The sequence below is a fragment of the Triticum urartu genome, chromosome 7A, assembly GCF_056163025.1.
Source record: "Triticum urartu cultivar PI428250 chromosome 7A, HENAU_Tu73, whole genome shotgun sequence".
Lineage (NCBI taxonomy): Eukaryota > Viridiplantae > Streptophyta > Magnoliopsida > Poales > Poaceae > Triticum > Triticum urartu.
This window is the reverse complement of record NC_141879.1, coordinates 315,357,501-315,369,278: the sequence shown is the minus strand read 5'-3', so window position 1 is coordinate 315,369,278 and position 11,778 is coordinate 315,357,501.

Below are 11,778 nucleotides of genomic sequence, written 5' to 3'. Positions count from 1 at the left end.
CTAATATTCCGCCTTTGAAAGTCAAAACTCACACTTGCTCATCTTAGCATGTAGCTGATTCCGTAGAAAAAGTGTTAGCTGCAAGTGCTGTTGATGCTCCTTCAGTGTTTTACTGTCAAGAAGTATATCATCAAACCAACACAAATCTTCTGGGCTTGAACACATCATTCATGAGTGCTTGAAACGTTGCAGGAGCATTTGTAAGCCCGCATCACATTGAATTCATAGTTACAGGGTTCTGAATGAAGTTTTGGGCTTGTCTTCCTCTCTCATCCTGATCTGATGATAGCCAGATCTTAAGTCAATCTTGCTGTAATATTTAGCACCACTCATCCAATAGGGCATCTATGTGCCGGAATTGGGTATTTCTTCTTTACTGTACTGGCATTCAGCTGCCTGGTTTCAATGCACATCCTCCATGTCCCATCCTTCTTCTTCACTAACAGCACAGGTGAAGCAAAGGGGCTAGTAGAGGATTGTATCAGTGAATTCTTCAGCAATTCCTCAATTCTCAATCTCAGCCTTTTGCAGATGTGAGTATCCGTATGGCTTCATATGTTTGGGCTCAGTACCTTCGGGGGTATGTAGTGATCATGGATTCTTTTTTTTGTAAGGACTTAGGTTCTTGAAACACCTACTCTTAAGAGTTCAGTAGGGTTGAAATTGGATCAGAGATCAGAGATGTTAGGTTTACTGAGTTGACCATGCACCATTGAGCCATCATGCAGAACTAAGCTTGTTCTGATTTAGTAGCAATCAGCTCTTCTCCTTCCACCTGGTACAGCTTTCCTCCTCCCCTCTTGATTCCTTCCAGCACCACTTAAACACTGCGGAAAGGGTTTTGACCAGCTAGTCAGATTGCCCCATTACGGGTGTGTTACGCCAGAAAGTTCCTCAATCCTGTGCCTGTTCCCGAGCGAGTCAGTCCCATTTCGATGACGAACGACACGATGTGTGCCTCCATAGAGCTTCCCATTTGACATTTCTCCATCGCGAGAGATTCTCTCCAGCCACAGGTTCCCCAGTGGTACGTCCGGGGTCGGTTTAATCAGTGCGCTATCAGTCCAGTACCATTAGCTCTCCAAGGGTCACAATCCATTCTTTCCGGGCAAGCCAGTTCAGTTCCTTTCTGGTAGCAAGAGATCCCATATCAGATTAAGTAAAGGGATTACCTAGCTAGCGCATATCGAAGAGTTGGAGACTTCCTGCCACTATAGAAAAAGCCGTTGATGGATCAATTTCTGTAGGTGGGTCTCAACTCAGATCGAGACATTCGGATTTGCCGATGAAGAGTACTGCCTTGGAGGGGTAGGGGTTGTAGGGGAAGAACCAACCTTTTGTAGGTAGCAAAACATCTCACTCAGTAACTAAATTAGAGTTCGATCTTTTACGTTTGTGTTGTCTTTTTGCATTTTTGTTTCGATCCGACATCAGATCTGAGTTATTGTTCACTGACTATATCTTAGACCATTGCGATCTCTTTCTTTCACTTGGTTTTTCTTCCTTCCCTTCGGTACTCCTTAACTCGGAGATACTCCTTCGGTACTACTTGGCTACTACTTGAACAGATGGGTTTAGTCCCTTCCTTCGGGCAACGTTTTCTCCGGGTACCACCGGCTTACCACCGGGTTGAAAGAAATCCCTTAGTATTAGGACATAGTGTTCGGTACGACTTAAGGCTACTGGATTGACTTTCTTTAATGTTGCATCTGCTTTCAACTATTTCATAGCCTCCCGTCCCGAGCAAACGTCGAGAGCAGGGGCCAAAAAGTAAAATCCATAGAGTTGGGGACTAAAGAGACTCTTTTTTTACAGCCAACCATGAAGAGAAGAGAGTCTCAGAGTAGATTCGGTAATGTTGAGTCGATCTAGTATGGAAAATTCCTCGCTGTGCGCTCGCCTTGGCTGCTTCTGCTTCATCTGCAGATCGGATTCCTTCCCCAGAGTTCTTACTTATAGGCTTTATAGCCAAGCAATAGAATAGTTGCTTCTTCTAAAGCGGATTAGAGTGCGACGACCAAAGCTACGGAGCGGCCTCTACCGCTTTCCCTACTGTTCTGGTTGAACTAGGGCTTTGGCTGAGCGACCACCTTCTTCCAGTATTCTTAGCTTACTGTCTGCTTCCTGCCTGATCGGTGCTGACTGACTGTTCTTGCTTGTCTTGGGCCTACTCTAGTTTTGGTGCTGCTAACTAAGGGTCGAATTTCGTGACTTGATGAAGAGGAAGCCGAGTATCTTTGGTCTTGAAGAGTCAGGCCAGTCCAACCGCTTGCTCCTGCCCAACTCAGTCTCAGTCGTACCATAATGCGCCTGGACTCAACACTTTTCTTGCTCCAAGACCACCCTCTAGCCCTCATGTAAAATAGATGACAGAATTGTAAACAATCATAGAATGATTTAAGATGAGGAACATAGAGGTCTCTCCCACAATTTTTGTCATATACCTCTGGAATAGTGTTGAAATCACACGCCACTAAGCAGTTTTTTAAACCAAGTGGTTTATCTTAGTGTGCTAGCCGCTGCTTCATTTCGTATAGCGATAACGCTTTCTCTTTCTTAGCGCTCCACCCCACGGAGAACTCTGGTTGCGCTTTGGTTGTCTTTCTCTTTTTTTCGATTTTCTCTGACTTGACTCAGCTTGACCTACTTGACTCAGCGGTTAGAGTATCGCTTTCATACGGCGAGAGTCATTGGTTCAAATCCAATAGTAGGTAAAGCCGGCCGAAACCCCCGCTTTTGCCAGCATGACAGCAAGCACAGACTGGCATCAAGGAGTAGAATGACCAAAGCATCGGTTGCTTCCACTTGTTTGTTGCCTTCTTCGACCGACAGACAAGGTACCCCCGTCTTTTTCTCTTGCGAACCTACGTTGAGCTTGGGACAACCCGCGACTGGCATAGGATATTTCAAAAGCGCCAGGATCCATCCTTCTTACGAACCAAGAGCACTGGAGAAGCGAAGGGGCTCGTGCTGCGGCGAATAATGCCATTGTTCATCATCTCACAGATTTGCTTCTCAATCTCTGTTTTCTGGTGGGGTGCATATCTATATGGCCGGACATTGACTGGCACTGCACCTGGCACCAACGGAATTTGGTGGTCACAGGCACGACGAGGGGGTAATTCCTTTGGCTCCCGGAATAAAGCATCAAACTCCTGTAGCAATTCTTGAACAGCTGGAGGTGTCTGCTCTACAGGATCAGCATCCAGAGTAATTTCTTGCAGATCATGCTCCTGGTGAATTTGACGCACTTGCACACACTGGCTAACAGCACCCCGTTTCCGCAATCCTTGCAGCTTACGGACAGAGATTGGACGGCAGGAAGGATTATCTTGAATGCCATTGGGAGTGATGCGGCGCCCTTTGTGCGTGAATTTCATACGACGATGACGCCAATGTACCCACATCGGGCTATGGTCTTCGAACTGCTCTTGCCCTCCCCTTTCACTTCCATAGTGGTCTTCTTTGGCCGGCCCACTCATTTCACTCTCAAGCTCTCTGAGAAGAGAGAATCCGATTCAAGATGTTTCGAATTCAGCCTTTCCTTCATGTTCGTGCTTTAAGTCAGTTCGTACTTTTCAGTATATAAGAGAATGACTGAACTCGCGTTGAAAGCTACTAAACAACGGCTGACAGAGACTCATAAGAGGGAGAGCGGTAGCAAAAATGAGATCTTTCGTCTAGACAGAAGAGAGATCCTTTCCTTCCTTTCTATAGGAAATGAATGATGTTGCTAAGTCACCTTCCGCTGCTCTTGCGTCATCCCTTTTCCAATTCTTTTTGTATGGCTCGGTTGCATCCGATTGATCGATCCCTAGTCACTGATTACATGCATGAGTTCTTTGATTCACTACTGACTTCTTCTGTGGAGCCGAGTTCGCCGACTGAGACTACTTGAAAAGAATTTTCGACCAACCGATCTCACGACGATGAGTCACCCACATACTTAACAAAAAATGCAAATAGAAGAGCAAGTAAATCGAGCTCAATTACAACTCACTCTGATCAAATAGCACTCAGGTATAGGATTTCCAGCAGAAAGGTAGCCTTGCTCGCTTCTTTACCCTTGTACGCACAAATCTAGCTCATAGCAGCACTTTCGAGTTCGGTTACTTAAGTACAGAGATTGGAACAACTTAGCGCGGGAAGTCCCATATCTTGTCTTAGCCTCGCCTCACCTATTTCCTCATAACGAGATCAAAATGAAATAGAATGGAATCTCAAGTCTTAGCTAGATCAGGGCTACCACGTTCCCTCAGACGAAAAAGAAAAGAATACTAGACCTGTTGGACTCGCAAAGTAGGATCAGGCTTTTTCTACTAGAAACAGAGGAGAGCGAAAACTAAGTCAAAGGGGGAAGAGCTGTTTATGAGAATTTTAAGGCCGGTTGACAACATCCAATGTCTCCCACGAGGGTGCCTGAAACTCCAGTTTTTCTAGGCAGAGGTAGGTATATATATATTTAACACATTTTAGTTTGTAGGAAGATTCCCCGCTCTGAATTTTTTTCTATTTGGAGCTTCTTCCAAAGAGGTTGGGATTCTAGTTTCAATTGGATGTGTCCCGGTAAGATCGTTAACGACTGATATACTGCCTGAGACAGGGCATGCTCTCCCCTCTGCGTATCGAGAGAAAGAAACAACTTCCTGATTCCAGTTTCTTTCATTTATACCTACGATATCCACGCTAAAGATGAAAACTTTTGCAGTTCATATCAGCCTGAATGAGGAAGTAGAGTCAGTTTCGTCCATAAACTGGGCCGAAGATCTGACAGAGGTTGACTTGCTGGCTTGTGAGTTGCCAGCTCCGTAGTTGATTGCTAACCATAGGATAGTGACAGCCAATATTCCTATTCCTGCTTGTGTGCTTGTTTGCTATTCTTCCTGTTCCTGTTACGAGACGACCTCGGCTCAAGCTGACCCCACACCGAAAGTCGTCAAGCAGTCTTGGGCTCCATCAATCAGTGAGGAGGAAACCAAAACCTGTTGGAGTTCCCCGCCATCACCTCGCCTAGATCCGGGGGTTCATACCCTCCTATAGCAGAGATGTAAGTCGCAAAGGCTACTTGCCTGCTGAGGGGCGAGAATTACCTAGTATCAAATTCACAAAGCAGCACATTTAGTAGTTGACATCTTTCTTTCTCGTTTTCATCGGAAAGGAGAGTTTTCACGTTAAGCAAGAAGAGCTACGAGTTGGAGGGCTATTTCACCGACTGTCACTTCTCCTTTGTATCTGCCGAAGACGCAAGTAGCCCAACGACAGGCTTGTGTGGAGTTGAATGACAACACGCAGAGGTCTTTTGGCGAAACTGGGGGCTCTTTGTCTAAAGGAAGGGCAAAGTCAACAGGCCAATCCCAATTTCAGAATTGGAAGAAGAAGTAGGAGGTTCACCATCAGAAAGGCATGGGACAACAAACTCTCTTAAAGCTTTCTTCGAATAAGTCTTTCGCTTGACTTGGCTCAACGGCTTTAGTTCAGTAAATGCTTTCGTATGAAGCTTGAGTCAAGTCTAGTCTCATGCAGTGAAGATCGTCAAGCAATCATTGCTCATCTCTCCGAAACCTATTGATAAGGAACGCGTTCAAGTGTATGGAATAATCAAACCTTTCACGTATTTGTTAACATAGCGTTGGACGATTGATTCCTCTCTTTCTCCATGGCCTGCTTCCCATAACTGGCCTTACTAAAACTTACGAAATGCTAATTTGACCTAAATTTCCGGTTAACTGCTGACTTTCTTTGCTAGCTCACCCGAAACTCTGTCTTCAGGAGGAAAGCTTGCTTGAGTACCTTACTTGAAAACAAACCGCTTGAGCTGTAACCGAAACAGAAAGGTTTGATGAGCTGCTGCTTGCTCTCTAACTGCTCTTACCGCTTCTTCTTCTTGACCTCTGCTCACTGCTGCCAATGCTGTGACTGCCGCCCCTATCTCTAAAGCTGCGGATTACAGCTCCTGATTCAAGCAGTTTTTTTTCTGAAGTATTGTAACATCCCAAATTTTCAATTTGGAATGTTATACACTAGATCATCATGCATAACATATTTTCTTGCATTTTGGTCGATCCTAGAAATTTCACGCAACTCAAGGACCTCCGGAGAGAGTTGGGGATTTCGTTATTTTCATATTTGAGAGTTTCTCAAATTTTGAAAAGAGGATCGTTTGATTTATTTGTTTTATCTTCAATAAATTTTCTGGTGTCAAAATATGAGAGAGGGAATAATATGACTTTCCCAAAATTTAGGAAAATGAAGATTTAATAAATAGATCAATTTTTGTTTGCTGGAGTTTTATTTTGCATTTTATTTGGATAGGGAAAAAAATGCGCGTTTTCGAAAATTGCATTTTAGGTCCGGAGAAAAGTTCATTTCGTTCGGCTCATTTTTAGGAGTCGGGGAAAATTTACTTTAGATTTTTCGGAGTTCGTTTAGATCTCTTTTTTGTTTTTTTTTCTGCGCGCGGAAACTATTTAAAAAAAACAAAAAAACTGGAGCAGGCCGGCCAGGCCAAGGCCCAGCCGGGCCGAAGGCCACCGCGCCCCAGGCCACCGCGCGCCTAGCGCCAGGCGCCAGGGAGCCGGCCGCCGCCGCCTCTCTCCTGTACCGAATCCTAGTAGGACTTTGGTCCTACTTCCGTATATTCCTTTTCTATTTCTAGATCTTTTCCTTTCCTCTTTTCTATTCCTATTCCTAGTCTAATTCCTTGCCCTCTACCCCAAGTAAACCCCTCCCCTCCCCAATATAAATACCCAAGCACCCCCCCCTCTAAACATCAAATCAAAGCCCCTCTCCTCCACACCGCACCTTGCCACCCCACGCCGCGCCGCCGCATCACCCCACGCCGCGCCGCCGCACCACCCCACGCCGCGCCGCCGCATCACCCGCACCGCCGCCGCACCTTGCCGCCGCCGCCCCACGCCCACGCCGCCGGAGCCCCTCACCGGAGACCTCGCCAAGGTTGCCCCGCGTCTCTTTTTCTCGGATCGTTTTCTTCTAATCGTTCCGATTCTTTTCTTCTCCAAACCGTTCCAGTTTTCTAGACCGGTTTTTCGTTCGGTTTTTCTTCTCCGAAACCCTAGATCGGATTCGTTTTCTTCTCCGATTTAGTTGTCTTTGGACCGTTCGCCGGACCGTTCGTCCTAACGAACGTGATCACCGGATTTTTTCTAGGTTAACGATGTCCGTTCGTTTAACCGTTCTTCTTTTTCTTTTCGTCGGATTTACTCCGCGATCGCGATCTCAGATCCGATCTTCTTTCTAGTTTTTCTTTTCGCTCGTTTATCGGAATCAGGTGATTCAAGCGCCTGGAGTTTCGTCTCGAAACCGCCGTTCCGTCTAATCAACTTGAACAAGCTTTTGCCCCGATAAAAAAATTGACCTAGTTTCAACTTGCTAGAACCGAGTTGTTTTCTTCCGCCATTTGTTTTCCGTTTCTTTGTTCGGTTCGTTCTTTCTTTGCAACCGGAGTTCTTAAGTTGAACTTTCTGGTTCGTTCTCTTGTTCGAGTTTTACCTGTGCATTAGATGAGTACTTATTGTATGCTTGTTGTTTGTCTGCGATAGATTACCCGGATTGCGCCGCTTGTTACTTCGAAACCTTAGGACTCGCGGATCATCAGCAAGGCAATTAACACTTTGATCATACCTTTTCTACAACCCATGTTTTATTGCATTAGATCAATCCTCTCACATTGCATGATTAGGATCTAATTAAATTGTGGGATGGGAAGTAGATGAGGTAGTACCTATTACCTGTATTACTATGAAACCTTTGGGAGTTACTTCTACGTTTGCTTATTATTATGCCATGCTATGCTAGTAGACGTGGATTGGGTGAGTGATATCCATGACAGATGTGAGTTGATAATTTTAATGGTTTATCTAAGGTGGCAACTTAAACACACATCTAGGTGGATTGAGGCACCTGATGTCTATCAGGACTTGCCTGTTTTTTTTGGACCGCCACCCAGGCTCAAAGGGATCATAAGATCTTTCATGCTAGAAACTTCCGTGTGCAGCCACAAGCCATTATGGGCTCTGGCATAGTTGACTAAGTTGTGTGAACTCTTACGGGGTGGACTAGCAGATGTAGGGGTTGTAGGTGGTACGGTCTACCCCACATGTAAGGTGCTAGCGCTTCTGAAAGACTGTGTCTCGGTCATCCGTCTTCTCAAACACCATGTAGTGCGAGAAACCAAACGGAGGCGATCGAGTCTTGTGGGGAAACGTGCGCAAACCTCTGCAGAGTGTACAAACTAATCATGATTAGCCGTGTCCCCGGTTATGGACAACTTGAGTATCTAGTACTTGAATATCATTGTGAATCTCAACATGTTACTTCTAATTAATGTTGTTGGGTTTTAATTGTATTTTTAATTGGGATTGAGAATGCTGTCAACCATTCTCAATGTTTCACAACCACCATGATAGTTAAATAAATTTATTCCTTTGCAGTAGGGAAAAATTGGCTTTACGCAAAACTGTAACCATAGAGCTTTCCACCAGCCATATGTGCATATAGTATAGCTGTTTCATTCCATTACTCTCTCTATGTGTTACTTTGCTAGCATATTCCATGTGCTGACCCGTTTTCGGGCTGCAACGTTAATGTTGCAGACTTTTCAGACGACGATTGAGGTGTTTTAGGTTGTGGTTCTATACTCAGTGATGCCGTTGGAGTTGATGGACCCATTTATCTTCCGAGTCTTCCGCTGTTATCAATATTAGATGGCATTCAGCCATTTTTATTGTAATAAGTTCTTTTTGAGCCATCGATGTAATAAGTGTGTGATTGCAACTCTGCTATAAAACCTCGATGTACTGTGTGGTGTCAGCATTACTGATCCAGGGATGACACCGTAGCACAGTAGACGTGATCCATTCGGGTCAGGTCGCTACAAGTATGAGTCTTTTTTGTGACATTCAATTCCAAAATGAACATTCAAAGGAAAAGTAGTATGGGACGCTGCTTGCTATTACTGACCGCGTCTGCCGACCGAAGAACTGAAGATCTTCAATCTATGTTTGAGTGCTCTTGCGAAAGAAAATAATTTTGAATGAAAAAATGACTTCAAAAATAGGATAGGATCGCGGATTCCATATATTTTTATAGAAAGAAAGATATTGTACTCCGCATCTTTACACCGAATCCTTAAAAGCCATTTAATGCCTTCTTGCCTGCCTTTAGTTCATGCCTTCAGGCCGGCCTGCTCTTGCCTATGAATGAGATGCCTACTTCCCATTAAGTCAAAATACCTCATAGACATACATATTTTTAAGAATACTTAGTTAGTTAAAGAGAAAGATGGCTTTTGACAATTTTTTTAGTCCCCTCGTTCCCGAGCAAGAAAACGGATGCGCTAACGCGCAACGGCTTTCGCGCTAGATGCTCAATCCGTTGCTTGTTCGGAAGAATCCGCAAATGAATATTCTTTATTTCCTCTCGGACAGGCCCTCTTTTTTCATTCGAATGTACATCTTTTTCGGTAATGATCATCTACAACTGAAAGACTGACGTCTTCCTCTACTCGATCCTTAGTTATACAATCTCCCTCCACCTCAATTTTTATGATCCTCATAGCCTTTTTTATTTGCGTCCTCCCCCTGGATCTATTCCTGCCGCGTCCACGTCCTCTGCCTCCAGCAACTAGAGCTGCATCATCTTGTTCATTATTGAGAATAGGCCTCTTCTCACACCGTACCAGTTCTTTTTGCAGTTGAATCTTCCCGTTCTGGCTTATTGAGTGTATAGATTCTTTTTGAAATGCAATCTATTCCCACGTCACTCTTCTCATAACATATCCTTTTCTCCTCACTTTGATTCTAGATTCACCGGTTGATTTAAGACGGGGTTCTATGCTTTCTAGCCCCATTTGACAAAAGTGAGATTCCCCTATCTCTTTTGTAGGAATCAGATAGCAATGCTCATTCGTGAATAGCATTTCATGCTTCCGCTACTTCGTCGGAGAGATCCATGGAAACTAAAAAAAGAAAAGCGGAGGGCATTGTTCATACGATAGCCGGAAAAGTAAGTTCTCCCGCCGGCTATTCAAAAAAGAAAGACTTACTTATTCATAAACTTCCTTTTATCGAGCATAATAGCTCTTATACGCTTGTACAGAGGAGTATAAAACAATGTATATATATAGGTGTTTAGTATCCTACAAAAACATTAACATCCAAAGCACCGTAAGCTTTCTTTCTCTCCCGCTGACAGACAACGAAAAGGTTTTTTTAGACTTTTCTATGGTAGGCCTACGCTAGTGGAATATCTTTTTTGTTTGTATTCTAGCTTAGCTCTCTCTATTCTTTGCTTAAGCTATCGTGTCGTGTAGATGGATGGCATCTCCCTATTCCCACATCCCCAGATATGATTAATGCATGGAAGCTAAGGAATTGGGTCATTCTTCAGCCCAAGATGCAAGCATTTGGACTCCATCCGAATATGGCAGTTGAACTCTTATAATAGGCTTGGCTCTGGAAAATGGGCTTATCTTGGGCAAAAAAACGCAAATAAAGAAGAGCTTCTTGTTTCCAAGCGGAACTCGAATGGGCTGCTAGCAGATTTGTTGGGGATGGCAAGTTAACACCGTGGGTAGGCTTGCCTTTCACTCGCTCTGGCACATTTTGGCGGAACGTCAACGTTATATATAGTGGAATTCTAGAGGTAAGTTAATGTTTTCAAAAATCCAAATGGAAAAGGATTTGCAAAAATATGCAGATTAGAAGCTAGTATCTCCAGTTTTATGAGAGAAAGAAGAGGAAGAATCGGCGAACATCCTAAAAAATGGTACTTTTTTCTCAATCCGATCAAAAACAAACATATTCTATTATGTGTTGACCACCGGGAAACGAATGGATTAAGATGAAGACGGACGGTTCAATTAGCGAGCATGGGAAGGCTTGTGGAGGTTTAGCAATAAAAAGGGGATATATGCGTTCTCTCAAGCAGTTAAGAACAAGACCATACTCGAAGTCGAGCTCTTTTGCATCTGAACATGTATTCAAATAGCAGCTGAAAAGGAGCGTCAGAGGATTTGGATTGATTCAGATTCCCTAACGTAAGACATGGTCTACTCTCAAGATCCCAAAGTCCGCAGCTAAGGAAAGCCCCTTCTTCATAAGATCAAGAAAGTACGAGCGTCTTTCAAAGATTGGAAAATCTCCCATACTTGGAGAGAAGCAAACCAACCGGCCGATTTGCAATTGACTATGCTTAGTAGTTGACATCTTTGGTCTTCACATTTTCCCTTCCATTTTGTAAAGTTAGTAGAAGAGGATAGATCCGGTAAATTGACGAATGTCAATCTTCATTTTTGTAGATTAATACACTGGTAGGGGTCGATCAGGCAAATCCCAAAGCTGACCCCCGAACAGCTGCCGGACTGCTCTACTGATCTTCTCTCTCTTCAGAAAAATGGAACCTTCTCAAAGACTCCCTTTGCACTGAGAACACAATTCAGAACCCTCCTTCTCACAAGAAGGCAAACCTTGTGCGTTGATCAAATCTTCTTTCGCATCCAGAAGAGAGGCTGTGGGCTATCCGAGAGAGTGGTTCAAGTGACTACCGGAGTCATTGATTAAGCAGGTCAGATGGGCTTAGTAGGGCTCAAACCTACAATATCACCGTTATGAGCGGTACGTTTCAACCAATTAAACTATAAGCCCAATCGGATCTCTACATGCCGGGAAGAGCGGACAGAAAGAGGAGACATTTGCTCTATCTCCTTCTTCCTCTTCCCGGGGCCCCGGAGGGGTTCTTTGGCAAGCCCTATTAAAGAAG